The sequence below is a fragment of the Chlorocebus sabaeus genome, chromosome 7 (genome assembly GCF_047675955.1).
Source record: "Chlorocebus sabaeus isolate Y175 chromosome 7, mChlSab1.0.hap1, whole genome shotgun sequence".
NCBI lineage: Eukaryota > Metazoa > Chordata > Mammalia > Primates > Cercopithecidae > Chlorocebus > Chlorocebus sabaeus.
This window is the reverse complement of record NC_132910.1, coordinates 138,202,677-138,219,831: the sequence shown is the minus strand read 5'-3', so window position 1 is coordinate 138,219,831 and position 17,155 is coordinate 138,202,677. Positions and strand designations below refer to the sequence as shown.

The 17,155-nt window shown below is 38.5% G+C and overlaps 1 long non-coding RNA gene across 1 annotated transcript in view; it reads left to right on the top strand.

The window, feature by feature from the left end:
• LOC140712123 (uncharacterized) overlaps positions 1–17,155 on the top strand; it is a 149,210-nt gene that overhangs the window by 85,881 nt on the left and 46,174 nt on the right. The window lies entirely within an intron of this gene.

Here is a 17,155-nt window from a genome sequence, read left to right as displayed (position 1 = left end):
TTACTCATGAATTGAGCTTTCGGTGTCATGTCTAAGAACTCTTCTCTAACACAAGTTCACAAAAAATTACTTCTATTTTTTTTTCTGGATGTTTTGTAATATTAACTCTACCATTTAGGTCTATGATCTATCTAGAGCTAGTTTTTGTGTATTATATGAGTAAAGTGTCTAACTTTCTCTCTATTTTTTTTTTTTTTTTTTTTTGAGACAGGGTCTTGCTCTGTCTCCCAGACCAGTGTGCTGTGGCAGAGTCTTGTCTCACTGCATCCTCTGCCATCTGGGCTCAAGCAGTTCTCCCACTTCAGCCTCGCACGTAGCAGGCCACCACATCTGGCTAATGTTTTTTGGTTGGGGGGATGGAGTCTTGCTCTGTCACGCAGGTTGGAGTGCACTGGTGCGATCTCGGCTCACTGCAACCTCTGATCTCCCGGGTTCAAGCAATTCTCCTTCCTCAGTCTCCTAAGTAGCTGGGATGACAGCTGCCTGCCACTGTGCCCAACTAATTTTTGTATTTTTAGTAGATACGGGGTTTCATCTTGTTGGTCAGGCTGGTCTAGAACTCCTGACCTCGTGATCCACCCACCTCGGCCTCCAAAAGTGCTGGGATTACAGGCGTGACCCACTGCGCCCAGCCAAGTTTTGTACTTTTAATAGAGATGAGGTCTCGCCATGTTGCCCAGGCTGGTCTTGACCTCCTGGGCTCAAGTAATCTTCTCAGCGTGCTGGGATTACAGGCATGAGCCACTGTGCCCAGCCTAAACTCCTCTTTTTGCATGAATTTATCCAGTGGTTCCAACACATTTCTAGAAGACTGTCCTTTCCCTACTGAAGTACCTTGACAGCTTTGTCAAAAATTAGTTGATTTTATACGGAAGGGGCTATTTTGGATTTCTGACTCTATTGATCTATATTTCCATGCTTATGTCAGCACCACACTGTCTTCATTATTGTATCTTTATAGAAGTTTTGAATTCAGGAAGTATCAGTAGTCTAAATTCATTTTTATTTTTCAAAATTATTTTGCCAATTTGATTCCTTTGTGTTTTTATGTAATTGTTAGCACCAGCTTGTTAATTTCTGCAAAAATTTTAAATGAGAAAAGTCTGTTGAATTCTTGATAGGGATTGTGTTGAATCTGTAGATCAATTTGGTCTGAATTTGCCACCTTAACAACACTCAGTCTTTGAATCCATAAACATGGACTATCTCTCTATTCACTTAGATCTTCTCTGATTTTTCATAGCGATGTTTTATGGTTTTCAGTGTGCAAGCTCTGCACTACTTTTGTTAAAATATCCCTTGTATTTTATTCTTTTTATGCTATTGTGAATAGAATTTTTTAGAACTAATAGTTTAAAGGGATGGAAATGATAGGCCAGGCGCGGTGGCTCACGCCTGTAATCCCAGCACTTTGGGAGGCCAAGGAGGGTGGATCACGAGGTCAGGAGGTCCAGACCATCCTGGCTAACACGGTGAAACCCCGTCTCTACTAAAAGTACAAAAAAATTAGCCAGTCATAGTGGCAGGCACCTGTAGTCCCAGCTACTCAGGAGACTGAGGCAGGAGAATGGCATGAACCTGGGAGGAGGAGCTTGCAGTGAGCCGAGATCGCTCCACTGAGCTCCAGCCTGGGCGACAGAGACTGCGTCTCAAAAAAAAAAAAAAAAAAAAAAAGGTGGAAATGATAGAATAAGATAGTTGATTATCATGTCTCTCAATCCCTCATCAAACTCACCTTTGTTAGAGCTCCCTGTTTTAATAAATGGCATTGCCATTCATGGAGTTCTCAGACCAAAACCTTAGAATCAGCTTTATTTTCTGTTTTTCTCTACTACTTCTTGTTTAACACGGCAGCAAACCTTGAGGGCTCCACGTGTTAGATTATAAAAACCAAGAGTGGAAAGAAGGGATGATGAGGAATTGGTTAAAAAGTGGTTACAAGAGTTCTCAAAAAAAAAAAAACACACACACACACACACACACACACAAACATGGTTTGTGCAAGGAGGTTGGCAGTAGAGACAGAGAGAAGAGAGTAGGTTTGAAATATATTTCAGTGTTTAGGACCGTTGTGTTTTTATAATGGACTCAATATGAGTGAATGGGTTAATAAAGGCCATTTATTGTAAAGGCAGGAAAACTGAAAGAAGGGTGGGCTTGGGAGAAATTGAGGAGGCAGAAAGGGCATGTAACTAACATTACATACATTAAATATTAAGTCTTACGTGTGATCCTCTAGACTCAGATTCTGGAACCCAAAGCACTGGTGACTACTCAGTCTCTCAACAGCGTATTACACAGTCCATCCGCTTTTCCTTCTTTGTTTTTCTTCTAGGACACCACGTACCGTGGGGTCGCTTTTTCCCTCTATGTCATTAGCATCTTCTCCATCTGCTTCGATGGATCTTCCTCCCCTTTATACATCTAAATATTGGACTGCCCAAGTTATTTTTTTTCTTATGCTTTGTTTTTCTCTATCATTACTTGCTCTCTGGTTGATAACATCTAATTGCATAGGTTTTAATTCTGTATCCAATGTGAAAATTCCCAAATTGGTATCTCTAGCCAGAATGTTCACTTGAACTACAGAATGTTGTCATCACGTCATTTGTACGGCTGCATCTCACATTTAACATGTCAGATCTGAACTCTCAGTTTCCTCACTTGTACAGCTGCCAGGCATCTCACATTTAACATGTCAAATCTCAATGCTTGATTTCTTTTCTAGTTCTTCCCCAGCCAAGTTTGCTTTTCTTGCTGGTCCTCTCAATAAGTGGCATCACCATTCAGGCCGTTGCTCAGGCCAAAACCTGGGAAATGTCCTTTGTTATTTCTTTCTGTGTTTTAGCCCGTACCTAAACCTTTAGCACATCTTGTCACTTTTAAACTTGTCAGTGGCTCTTGCCATTACCCATATCTATAACCCATTTGCCCATATTCAGCTCCTTAAAAAGTTGACAAGGTTTTATGTATTAATACTTTCAAAACATAAATTGTATTATACTGCTTCTCATCATATCCACCACTGCTACCCTAGTCCAAGCCTCTGTCATTTCTATCCTGATTTCACTTCTACCACTCTCATTTCTCTAAAATCTATTTCGCATAGACCAATCATAGCAATATTTAAAACATAAGCCAGATGAACCACTTCTTGGCCTACAAATCAGGGAACAAGGGGCTACATGAACTCTGTGAGTGTGTTCTCATTCTGCTCTCCTCCTTCAGACACCTGCAGGTGCTCTCTGCTCCCATCTCACAGCAGCTTAATGGCCTTATGATATTCCTGCCCATAGAAGATATTTGTTGTTTAGAAAATTACTGAATGTTATTACACATAGCTGTAAGCAATATTACCTTATTTTTATACTGTAGCACATTTATTAAAAGCCAGAAACTAGAAGGTGAGGAAAGAAGAGGGGGTGAAAGAAAGATACAGTAACAGCAGTAATATCTAACAAGAAGGCTACAGGGGAAAATACAGAAATTCTATAAAGAACAAACACTGTAACTCACAACCAAAGCTTTGCTAGTCACTAATGCCCTCTACATCCTAACAGGTGCTGCATATTTCATTGTGAAGTCTTTAACAGTCACAAGAATATCTCTGAATCATTAAGAGAAGGGTGAAAAATAGCCACAACCAGAAAGAAGAAAGGAGCTAAATGACTTAGTAGAAAATTAGACTTTATAAATAAGTTTAATTTTCCAAATATTTTATTGCTTAAGAAAGTGACTTCCCTGATTTGGAGAATTTAGTTCCCTGAAGGGATTCATTTCCTCGTGATGTTGAGGGCTGCTCTTGACAGGTATACTGAAGATATATAATTGGAGAACTTTTTATTAGTATGACACAAAGAGACTCAGCCTTAATAAGAATTTTATACTTAACATGAAATTAATATTTTGCTTTTGAAATAGTGTAGTGCCATTATTTTACCCTTAACATTTAACAAGTTTTTTTCAAAGAAAGTAACACGCTGTTTTTACTTCTTGTTAAAATATTGTTAATTGTAAAAATGTAGAGAATGGGGAAAAAATCATTCATAGTCCCACCAGCAAAACACAAACCCTGTTAAAACATATGTGTGTTATTTTAGCCTCTTTTTTTTTTTTTTTTTTTTACATTGCTATGCTCTTCTAAAGATTCCTCAGGTTATGTAATTTTTATTATTGATAGAAACGAAAGTTATTTGTTTTGTGTTTCCAAACGTGTGCGACATCTCAATAATGTGCTTTAAAAGGATAAATTATTTCAATATCCATGAACCCCAGATATGGTTCATGCCTTAGTTTATCTAAGTCTATCACCTTTACCTAACAATAACTCCAATACATTTTGTTACTTTAAGTTCTTTATAAAAATATTGTCTCATCATATTAAGAAAAATAAAACCAATCGAATATTTAAGTTATAGTATTAAAATATTTAGAATAAAAACATAAACAAATGTGAAATAGAAGGAGCTACTTATTTGCAATAGTCACTTCTCTAAGAAAAAAACAAACTTGATTTTAATTTAAAATGCATTCAAGCTGCATAGGTAAGTTAGGATCCCAAATGGAATATACAAATACTATTTTAAAATTTTGTAATTTAATTTTCATGAGTATGGCCAAAACTGTAGAAAGGACTCAGTAGTTCATGACAAAAGGAGACCAGCGTATTACTATTCAGATTAAATATTTTATTTCTATTCTGAAGGATATTCCAATTTTGGAAACAAAATTAAAATTGGCATAATCACTTACATATGTGGAAATATTTTACCAAGCTTTAACTTATCAGAAATCTTAATCTTTACATTTTTATATCACTTACTCTCCTCTTAACAGACAAGACAGCTTGTTTTCTAAGCTTCTTTGAACAAGTTCTAATGCTTAAACCATGATAATAATCAGAACTATGGGAAGAAATTAGCTCTTACTTGCTCTCTTAAATAGTATTATGTCTAAAGGTATCTCAGAAGTCATCGAGGCCCGTCGGCTTCTTTCAGCAGTTCTTTCTCTGAAGTCCCTCATAGATGGTCATCCTCCAGGCTTGCCTGGGACCTTTCTAGTGGCTAGGATCTCACAAGCCATTCTCTTCATAGTTATTTATTATTCATTCATTTGGCCAGTACATATGTAACATCTGCCGTTTGCCTGCCGGTGTATTTGACACTGAATACATAAAAATGAATACACGTGGAGAAACATGAACACTTTTGTTTTATTTAGTTTGCATGAACTGGTATCTTTCTTTTTGCCACTTTTGTCTTTCCAAAAATGGTGGCTGTGAAGAATAATTTTAATTTTCTTTTTAAACATCTATTAAAAATATAAGGCAGAGTAAAAAGATAAAACTAAGACAAATGTGTTTTCTAAGATATAGTCCTATAAATATTTGCATAGTAATAGTATCTCTTTATTTCCCCTCCCAATCATCATAACAGTCACCCTCTCTAAAAGTGTGAACCCAAACACAAATGCATACACCTTATCACTTCTAGGCTAAAAACATTTGGTTTCCTATTACACACTTCCCAATATCATTACCATATTTAAAACCAGCTTTTGTCTATGCATGTCTGTAATCTGCTTTTAAATATAGTAACCAGAAACAAAAGGTAACCAAATCTTTTACATATGGTAACCAGAACTAAACATGGATTTCTAGACATAGACTAACCAAGTGCCACTATGTTTTTGTGTGTGTTGAACACTAATAGTTTAGTTTAAACTGCAGTCATTTTCGGAAGGAAGAAACACAGCCAATCACACCACTGGCTCATACTGAGCTTGTTGTGAACAAATGAACTTCTATGTCTTACTCACAGGGAATATTGGTAATTTGGGTTTTCTATTTATTTTATCCTTTCTACATTTCATCTTGCTCAGCTTTTTCCTTTTCTTTTGTTAGAGACAGGGTCTCCCTTTGCTGTCCACGCTGGGTGCTGTGGCTATTCACAGGCGTAATCATAGGTCACTGCAGTCTCCAACTCCTGGCCTCAAGCTGTCCTCCAGCCTCAGCCTCCAGAGTAGCTGAAACTAAAGGGGCGTGTCACCGCACCCAGCTCCCATCTTGCTGTTTTAATCTTGTTTTCAGCCTATTAAACTTTTGGAATCATATTTTTGCTACTAGATATACAGTTAGCCATGCATCTTTGATTTAAATGATTTGTAAACTTGATACTCTCTATATCTTCAAGTTACTGATCTAAAAAAGGTGTGCACTGGGTCAGGGCCATGGACAAAAACTTCAGAAGAAAACAGATACCCTCCTTCAGCTTGATAATGAACGAATAATCAATCCTTTTTATTCTTCAAGCCACAAGAAGACCTTGCTGTTGAAGCTTTTCAATGTTCTTATAAAAAATATCTTGATAACAACCTGAAGGCATGTCATATTTACTGCTTAGTACAATTGCTCTGCTTAAAAAGTAAACTATTGTTTGATAAAATTTCTCATGCAACCCATGCTAATCACTATTATTATGTTTACTATTATTTTATTTTTATTTGCCTATTACTAATGGATCACATCTTTGACGATCTGTCCTGGAATTTAATCAGAGTTAGACCTATATTTTATTTTCTTCTTTACAAATAATTTACAGTTGTTCTAATTTTATATGGTATGATATCTATAGGAGAATATATATATGTATATGCACTCCTTTGTAACTGGAAGATAGGATTAGATCATCCAATCGAATCTCATTTTTAAAATGAACAAATACAGGCATAAGGAGATGTATTTATGTCAGTGTAAAACGAATTATGCATTTCATTTGTGAGGTCCTTCACCATCTGCCAAGGACAATCCTAATTTACTTAGAGAAAAGTTAACTTCCAAGTTGAAGATACCCTCAGAGTTTCCAAATAATGACTTTCCATCATTATGATGTTGAGCGTATTTCAAAAGTACAGTCGAGGGATTTTGTGATTGGCCTGACTCCATCTATTCCCAATAACTTACATTAATAAGAATTATCATGAGGTGATAAAGAGATGGATTGGACACAACCACCGCATTAAGTATAATACACGAGACTGTTGACCTTATATCCACTTACTGAAGGACACACCAAAAAAAGACAGGCTTCTGTGACATAAGCTGCAAGGCAGACCCAAAGCTACTGATGTTTCTGCGATATCAGCTTGTTATAGAAAATTTAACGTTTTATCTAGAAATAATTTGAATTCTGCAGAGCTTGTTTGCGGAGGTTTTAAGTCAGCATTAACTGTATCATCTTTTTAACAATCAAAATTAAAAACCAACTGCAATTTATTTTTGCCTTTCTCAAATAAATTACATTTCTGACTGCTACACAGATATAGCATATCAATGTGATTTATCTAAAAAGATGAAAATAAAGCATGAATAAATAAAGCAAAAAAGACACAACCCTTAAAATGCTAATTCTCGTCTTTCCCTTTATGTCTGAAAGTATACTTTTCTTTGCAAATGCCAAGCTCTGCGCTGCTTGGGCTCAGTCTGCCCAAGTAATGTGCAGTAGGAGATTGCTGCAGTGGAAGTTCGAGCTTTTCTTTCTTTTTGAATCAATCCAGACAGCTGTTTCTGGTCACTTTATGAAACTCTGCAGACTTCCTCTTTGCTTTGGTTTTATGAAACTGGTTTGAAGACTTCTGCTAAAAACTAACAGTACTGTGGCATTCTGGTTCTCAGAAAAGCAGACTCTTGGTGCCTTAAGAGCAAGAGACAGCCGGATGTGGTGGTTCCTGCCTGTAATCCCAGCATTTTGGGAGGCCAAGGCAGGTGGATCACATGACATCAGGAGTTCGAGACCAGCCTGACCAACATGGTGAAACCCCGTCTCTACTAAAAATACAAAAATTATCTGGATGTGGTGGTGTGTACCTGTAATCTCAGCTACTTGGGAGGCTGAGGCAAGAGAATTGCTTCAACTCGAGAGGCGGAGGTTGCAGTGAGCCAAGATCACGCCATTGCACTCTAACCTGGGCAACAAGAGCGAAACTCCATTTCAAAAAAAAAAAAAAAAAAGAGCAAGAGACTAATACATAATTTCAAGATTAATAATTACATTCACATCTACAATAACAGCAGTTATTTACTGAATATTACCTATATGTCAAGCCTTTTTTTAATTTTAAAATTTCACAATCAGTAAGTAAATGCATTCTTATTGTAAATAATTCAGTCAATACACAGCAAACAAGTTCAACCTTGATAAACCTCTGTTCCTCCAATCCCCTACCCATATGCCTGCCCCTCAGAATTGATCACTGTTGCTCTTCATTTACATGTGATACATATGACTGTACACAGGTCCTAAAAATGTGTTTTATATACTATATATGTTTATATGTATAAATTCTATATTAGATACTATTTTTTATTGTGGGCTTTAAAATATATACGGGACCAGTTTTTAATGTATTGTTCTTCAATTTAAAAAATAACAACAGTATGACTGAAAATTCCTTGGCAATATGTACAGATATGCCTCGTTGCTTTGAACCATGCACTACTATTTATCTTACAGTATTGATGGGCATTTAAAGGCTGCCCCACCTTCTCAGCGATGAACAATACCTTTTAGAGTATTTCTCTAGTGCAGACCCAAGGATTGGCGCGGTTAGATCAAACAGTGTTTACATTTAAAATATTCTACCAAATTAATGCCCTGAAAGAGTGCATGGGTTTACATTCACCAACACTGGTAGGAATGACTGCCTGCCTGTCAACAGACTGTCGGACTATGGTGTTGTCCTATCCGTCGCCATAGGTACCCCATACGTTTTCTAACCTGATGCCCGCAGGTTGGCATCTTACTGATATCTTAATTTGCATTTATTTGGTTATCATTGTGGTTGAGAATTTTTGTTTTTTGATTTCTATTTATTGGCTATTCATGTTTCTTTTGTGAGTTGCCTGTCTTTATCTTTCGTTCATTTGTAAATTGTATTGTTTATACTTCTAAAACTAATTTTAGGAGTTTTTCACATAGTCAAATATTCTAGATTTTTTTTGTTGTATATGATAATAACAACACCCAATGGTAATTGAGTCCTGCTACTGCTCTAAGCACTTTGTATAGATGACTGCATTTCATTCTTTCAGTACAGTGAGCCGGCACATCTGTTCCCATTTTACAAATAAGCGAATTGAGACACAGAGAGCTGAAAGACTGGAGGGTGTGTGTGTGTACGTGTGTGTGTGTAGCTTTCTAATTTCATCTGGAGGCCTCTCTCAGCAGAGTGGCTCTAAACTTTAGCCCTGCCCTGATGGGGTTCCCGGGCTTTTGATCACGGACATTGACAATGTGCCTTTTACTAACGACTTCATTCTGGCAGATGGCCTACTGCCTAAATGTCCAACCTGTGACCCGGTCTCCCTTCCACAAGAAACTGGTTGATACTGGCAGACACCCTGTGGCTCTTGCCTGACCTGTGTGCAGTCTACTCCTACCGGGACAGCCGGTCTCCAGGAGAGCCTTGACGGAGAGAGAAGCTGGGTTCAGGTGGGTCGGTCGGGTGAGACACAGTGGAGGCAGCACAGCCAGACGCAGAACACAGCCGTCTTACTGCTCTCAGACCCCGCGGCGGGAGGGCAGCATGCCGTGTGGGCCAGCGGGAGCAGGCAGCAGTCAGGGCTGTCGGGGACACACCCTCAAGCAGAAGGTGCGGCTGACAGAGGGAGGACTTGGGGGCTGGGGCTTTGTTGGGGTCCGTGGGTGTTTTCCCCGAGGCCTTCCCTGCACAGGTGTGGATGGGCGACCGTAAAGAAACCACCACAAAGGCAGGAACTTTGTTATAGATTCTGGTGCTGACCAGGAGGCGTCACCACCATCAGCAGCCGTGGGGTGTGCTGGATTGTGGGTCGATGAGATGAGGAAGAAGCAGGCTGTCTCACAATGACTCACACGCGAGGGGAGGCTCAACTAGGACAAAGGTGATGGGGTGCGGCTGAGCTTCCAAAAATATATTAAAGGCTGAGCAAGGTGGCTGACGCCTGGAATCCCAGCACTTTGGGAGGCTGGGGTAGGTGGATCCCCTGAGGTCAGGAGTTCAAGACCAACCTGACCAACATGGTAAAACTCCATCTCTACTTAAAAAAAATCCAACGATTAGCCAGGCGTGGTGGTGCACGCTTGTAATCCCAGCTACTCGGGAGGCTGAGGCAGGAGAATCACCTGAATCTGGGAGGCAGAGGTTGCAGTGAGTCAAGATCGCGCCATTGTACTCCTACTCCAGCCTGGGCAACAAGAGCAAAACTCCGTCTGGGGGAGAAAAATACATACACACACACACATATATATATGTCTTAGGAATGGATGCCAAAGCAGCAGCTATATTAAACAAATTTATGACAATGACCTTGTCCAAGGTCACAGTTGGTGGCAAAGCTGGGCACAAAGTCAGACAGTCAGACAAACGCAGTCTACATCCTTTCTTCATCAGTGTGTGGTGTTTCCTTTCTATGTGTTCTAAGTGGGAGAGTTCCTCCCAGTCTGTCTCTTGACTTCTATTTATATTACTTTTATTATTATTATTATACAAAAGTTTACATTTTATGTAACCAAACTTGTCTGTCTTTCCCTTTATTGTTTTTTTCCCAGTTATTGCCTACAAGGCCTTCCATAGTCTAAAAATTATTCTATTTTTACGATAATATTATGGTTTTCAATATGGAATATGTGACATGTGAGCTGTAAAGTTATTTTTACCCCACAGATGGATAATTAGGTTTTCAAACTCTATTTCGATTGCATTTTCCCATCCACCCTTTTCCTACAATTTTGAATGATTTACCTTTATCATTCTGCACATGAGTTATACACATGGGTCAGTTTCTGTATTTCCTATTCTGTTTCGCTGATTGATTTTTTCTTTTCTTGTACCAAATCCACACTTACAACAGTAATGGAGATTAACGGAATTATTACAATTTTATGGTCTGTTTTTATGTTGTTAAGGGCTAGTTCTTGAGCCTCACCTCACAGTCTTGTTCTTTTTAAAAATTCCTTTGTCGCCCGAGTGCGGTGGCTCATGCCTGTAATCCCAGCACTTTGGGAAGCCAAAGAGGGTGGATGACATGAGGTCAGGAGTTTGAGACCAGCCTGACCAGCATGGTGAAACCCCATCACTACTAAAAATACAAAAAATTAGCTGGGCATGGTGGCGGGTGCCTGTAATCCCAGCTATTTGGGAAGCTGAGGCAAGAGAGTTGCTTGAACCTGGGGAGTAGAGGTTGTAGTGAGCCGAGATGGCACCACTGCACTCCAGCCTGGGTGACAGTGCGAGACTCTGTCTAAAAAAAAAAAAAAAAAAAAAAATTCCTTTGTCTATGTTTTTAAATTCACTCTTCCAGATGAAGCTTTGAATGGTAGTGTTTCTTGGAAAACATGCTAATCTTTAAATATTGAACAGAATTTATTAATTTAGGAATTATAAACATTTCTATTATATGGAACTTTCTTAACCTGGCATAGGATATAGGCCTGTTTGCACCTTCTTTGATGTTCTTAAATTCAATTTTATGTTTTTCTTCATACAGAACTCACACTTTTTAAATTAGGTACGTTCCTATTTAGATATGTGTGTTGCTAGTGTAACTGAACATTTTAAGTTATATTTTCAAGTAGGCTAGTGGTGATGTTACTGATTTTGTCCTGCTTTTATTTTATATCTTGAGCTGGCTAAAGTGCCTTTCGGTTTGTCAGTTGATTTTTTTTTTGGCTTTTCTAGGTAGAATTTCTTTTTTTGTTGTTTCCAGTAATCCTATCACTCATGTTTAGCTTGTCTGTTTTTGGCAGGACTTTCCATACAGTTTTGAATAGTACCAGTGATAGAGAGCATTTGTGTCTTGTTGCTGGGATATTTAACAAGCAGGCTTCTAGTGTTTTCTTGTAAGTATATGCTGCAGATTAAATATCGTTGGTACCTACCCTTTGTCTCGAGGTCATCCTCCACCCCTTGGTTGCTAAGTAATTGTTCTATTCGTTTGTCAGTTTGTTTTGCTTGTATTTAGAAAAGTGGGTGGGTTTTATTAAGTAATTCTCCAGTATCATTTTTATCTCTAAGACTCACAGAAATGATGCCAGGATGTGAACGTCAGTGGGATTAAGTAGAGGGACAGAAGCAGCATCACGAATACTAGAGAGAGGGTGGGGAGCTCTTCATAACCAAAGAAAGCCAAGGAGAGAAAACTCTACTTCCCCCTTTTTTCTGATGTTTCCCTCCAAAAAGTGGCAGAAGCCAGTTCTAAGGCGATTGACTTCTTACAACCCAAACCCCTAGCGGTTAAAGACAAAGTCTCCACGACTGTGTCCTAACCTAAAGTGATACAACCTGGGCAGATCTGAGTGGAATGAAAACACTGATTCGTCTGATCGCTCTTTGTAAATCAGGTATGTCCCCACTCTGGTCTTTCTGGTCTTTGCTATCTGTTTAAACCAAACAGATGAACCGTTGTAAATTACATCAGCCAAATTCCATTCCAGGCCAATTTGGCAGTTGTCACATAGATATAATACAAGATTCATTTGGGTAGAAATATATGATTATCTAAAATTCAAATCAAATTCACTGATTCTAATAACATATTTCTGCTTTATGGTTTCTACAACAACTATTTATCCTACTTGGACATAGTTGTATAATATCTTTCTAATCATTTTGTTGAGGCTATCGTTTAGATGCAAAATATAATTTCTTTGAGAAGAAACACAAAATTATATTTAGTAATGAAAAACAAAGCTATCCACATAAAAGCAAAATTTCTGGTGGACAGAAAAATTTTCTTGCTGTTTTAATTAGTGTCCTTTTACTCAAAAAAAAAAAAAAAAAAAAAAAGAAAGAAAGAAAAGAAAAGAAAAAGAAGAAGAAAGAAAGAAACCGTGAAGGAATTGTGAGTCAAAGGACTGAGGCTTTTGGAGATGAGGGGAAGAGAAGCAGACATTGGGAAAAAGCTGTCATAAGTCAGATCGTGTCCCTGCTCCCCATGAAGGCTTCCTCGTCTCAAGGGACAGAAGGCGATTTCCAAGAGCACACTATGAGGTTCTGGGAATTTGGAACCTCGTGCCCTGGTCTGGCTCCGACATGAGAAATTTTGCTTCACTTTGGTTAAGAAGCTATTCAATGTCCTGTTTGGACTCTTTGTGAAAAGAAGTCATTACAATAATCTTAATATTGCTGAAACTTACCAGAGTTTTTTACCAAAAAGATGCAAAATTCCCTTCTTTCCATTTGATCTAAGTTATAAAGAGAAATACAATGTATCTTACAGAAGAAAAAAAAAATAGCTCCTTTCACAAGAGGAAGGTCTTCCTAAAAATTCCATTGTCTTTATTAAGAATTAAATGTGGTGGCTCATGCCTGTAATCCCAACACTTTGGAAGGCCAAGGTGGGTGGATCACTTGAGTCCAGGAGTTCGAATCCAGCTTGGGCAACATAGTGAGACCCCTTCTCTCCACACACACACACACACACACACACACACACACACACACACACAATTAGCCAGGTATGGTGGCATGCACCTGTAGTTCCAGCTACTCGGGAGACTGATGCAGGAGGATCACCTGAGCCCAGGAGGCGAATGTTGCAGTCAGCCAAGATCGTGGCACTGCACTCCAGCCTGGGTGACAGAGCCAAACCCTGTCATAAATAAATAAATAAATAAATAAATAAATAAATAAATAAAATGTGAATGCCCAGAGTAGTAGGAAACTTGGACAGCAGGATTCCTGCAAATATTTGTGACTATATTGTCACCTATTTTATTCCTTTTCTCCCTGCTGGTACAGATGCAACTGGAGAGCCTGGGGTGAGAACATGAGCATTCTATAGTCAGAAAATCCCTTTGGGATAAATTGTCAAAAATATAGACCACTCCACAAAGGAGAAATTATAAATGGTAAGTGAATGGGATAATATTTTTAGTAAAAGAAGAGATTTAAATTTAAAAGATTGGTATTTTATATTTATTAATTTTTATTTGAATAATATCTAGTTCTTGTAAAACAGGGATGTTCACGCACCACTGGTAGTAATGAAGAGGGAACAATCCCTTTAAGGAACTGTTTGTAAATGCATCAAGAGCAAAAACAGCTTCCACCCACGGGTCATACACGACCCCTGCTTATGGGTAAAATAAATAACCCAAAAGGATGAAAAATCTATTACATAAAATTACATCCATTTCAACATCATTGATCATAATAAAAAATGAAGGAAAAACTCCTAGATTGCTTGCAAGTAGGGTTTGATTAAGTAAATGATGACACCTGCATGAAATTCCCAGCAATCTCACTTCTGAGGATTTATCCAAAGGAGATATACTAAAAGAATGCAAAATCTAATTGCAACGTAGTTTTTTTTCTTTTTCTCTCTTTTTAAGAGACAGGGTCTCACTTTGTTGCCCAAGCTGGAGTACAACAGTGTGATCATAGCACACTGCAGCCTTGACCTGCTGGGTTCAAGGGATCCTCCTGCCTTGGCCTCCCAAAATGCTGGGATTACGTATTGTTACTGTAATCTGTATTATACTCTAACTGTTATGTTGGAAAAGCAAGACTCTTGGTACAAAATCAGGTATCAGCTTACTATCTGCTGACTTCTTGTTACAACCGTTCTGTAAAACTCATTCCTCCCGTCTTCCTGGATGACAAGGAGCTTAGATCTCATGGTCCCCCAACTCATTCTTAGGTAGTGAGAAGTTCTACTGATGCCTATGGTTAGAAAAAAAAAAAGAAGAATCATTTACAAATTAGTTTCTTTACTCTTCATATTTATTCAAAAATATTCTTTCTTGTCTTCTCAGCCTCAGTCCTGTGATGGGAGGGAGGAACCCTGAAAGATTTCCCCTCTGTTTTTCCCTCCTTTGCTTTTCTGGCTTCCCCCTCCCATCCCTCACACACTACACACATTTCTCTTAAAAGAGGTGTGTCGTGTTTCACATGACTGTGATTGTAATGAGAAGGGACAGGTGCGCCTTTGGTCTGGGAGGTATTTAAGCCAACGCATCCCTCCTGGATGCTCACATGGGCTCTTTGAAGACCTGCATTTCTAGGGGTCTTTTACTTAGAGTTCTCTTGATATTGGCGAGGCTTCTTTTCTAGCAGGTTGCTGGTGATTTTGCTAATCTTTGAGGCATCTGGGAAGCCTTTCTTTTTCTGACAGGTTTTAGACAGTATTTAAGACAATTGTCACTCATCCTTTGTCCAACAATGTAGTAACCTCTCCCTGCCAGCCAAGGTCTCCTGTGTTTTAGATTTCTCATGTCTGAGCCAGACCAGGCCATGAAGTTCCGAATTCCCAGAACCTCATAGCATGCTCTTGGAAATCGCCTTCCATCACTTGAGATGAGGAGGAAGCATTTGTGGAGGGCAGGGATGTGACCCGGCTTAACACAGGTTTTTCCCAATATCTGCACAAGTCCTTCATGGTTTTTCTTTTCTTTTCTTTTCTTTCTCTCTTTCTTTCTTTCTTTTTTTTTTTTTTTTGAGACAGAGTCTTGCTGTGTTGCCCAGTCTTGAGTGCAGTGGTGCTATCTCACTCACAACCTCCAACTCCCAGGTTCCAGAGATTCTCCTTGCCTCAGCCTCCTGAGTAGCTGAGATTACAGGCATGCGTCACCATGCCCTACTAATTTTTGTATTTTTAGTAGAGACAGAGTTTCACCATGTTGGCCAGACTGGTCTCAAACTCCTGACCTCATGTGATCCACCCGTCTCAGCCACCCAAATGCTAGGATTACAGGCGTGAGCCAATGCACCCGGCCCTTCATGGTTTCTTGACTTAACTTTGGGATACAGTAGCTAGTATTTTGGGACTTCAGTGATAGTCTAAAACAATCACATTTTAAAACCCTGTTCCAATTACATTGTTTATTATGATCACAAAGCAGAAAAATTCTAAATATCCAACAATACAGACATGGTTCAGTAAATTATTACTTAAATTGAATACAGTGCAGCCATAAAAACAAACAGTGGTTACCACTGGGGACATGTTTAGGATATAACACTAGGCATATAAAACATGACACAAACTTGCATGTACTCTATGAGGACAATTATATAACATTATATATAAAGTATGGTAAAGTGTTAAAGTATTACGATTTTAAAATATATTTTATTTTTTCTCACAGCAGAAAAATTTTTACACATTAAAAATCATTTTTTTGGAAAGTAATTTATTGTGAAAGGCTAACTCAAAGCATTTGAAAACTTATATGTCCTGTGGAAATAGTATTTGTTGGAGTTTGAGGCACAAAGGTTTTTTGCTCTTTAAAATATTGTTTAATTTTGTATGTCTTTTGACAGTGGCATGATCATATTGAAAGCAGACTCTACAGACTCAGCAGGAAACCATCCCAGGGCTATAAGCTTATGCTTTGTTATTCTAGAATTGTGCATTCTTTGATGGCTGGGATCATATTTTATTCAGTTTTATATATATATATATATTTTTGAGATGGAATCTTGCTCTTTCATCCAGGCTGCAGTGTAGTGTTGTAGTCTCAGCTCACTGCAACCTCTGCCTCCCAGGTTCAAGCGATTCTCCTGTCTCAGCCTCCTGTGTAGCTGGGATTACAGGTGCCTGCCACCACAACTGGCTAATTTTCGTATTTTTAGTAGAGATGGGGTTTCACCATGTTGGCCAGGATGGTCTTGATCTCTTGACCTCATGATCCACCCACCTCGGCCTCCCAAAGTGCTGGGATTACAGGTGTGAACCACCGCACCAGCCACATTTTTATATTTCTAAAACTTGCACAGTTATTCACAGAGGAAGTATCAATAAATATATGAATTAATAAATTCACTAATAAATCAATTAGATATTTATATTGGGTCCTATTTTTAAGTTCTTACTTCTGTTATCTTTGATCTTAATTCAGACTATGTGATACAAGGCACATGTAATTAATATATGATATTACATGCCATATATATATATATCTACACACACACACACACACACACATATATCTCCCTTCAGGCATCTGAGGATGTAGGATAATTATTAGCTAAAAAATCATGGTAACTTTATCATCTAACTTAGCACCCAACCTTCTTCTCTCTCCTTCTTTATCACGGCCCTTGGCTAATGTCCCATGAAGTTATTTCTCCTATTCTCACCTCATGATTTGGCAGTAAATTTGTATTTAGGGATGTA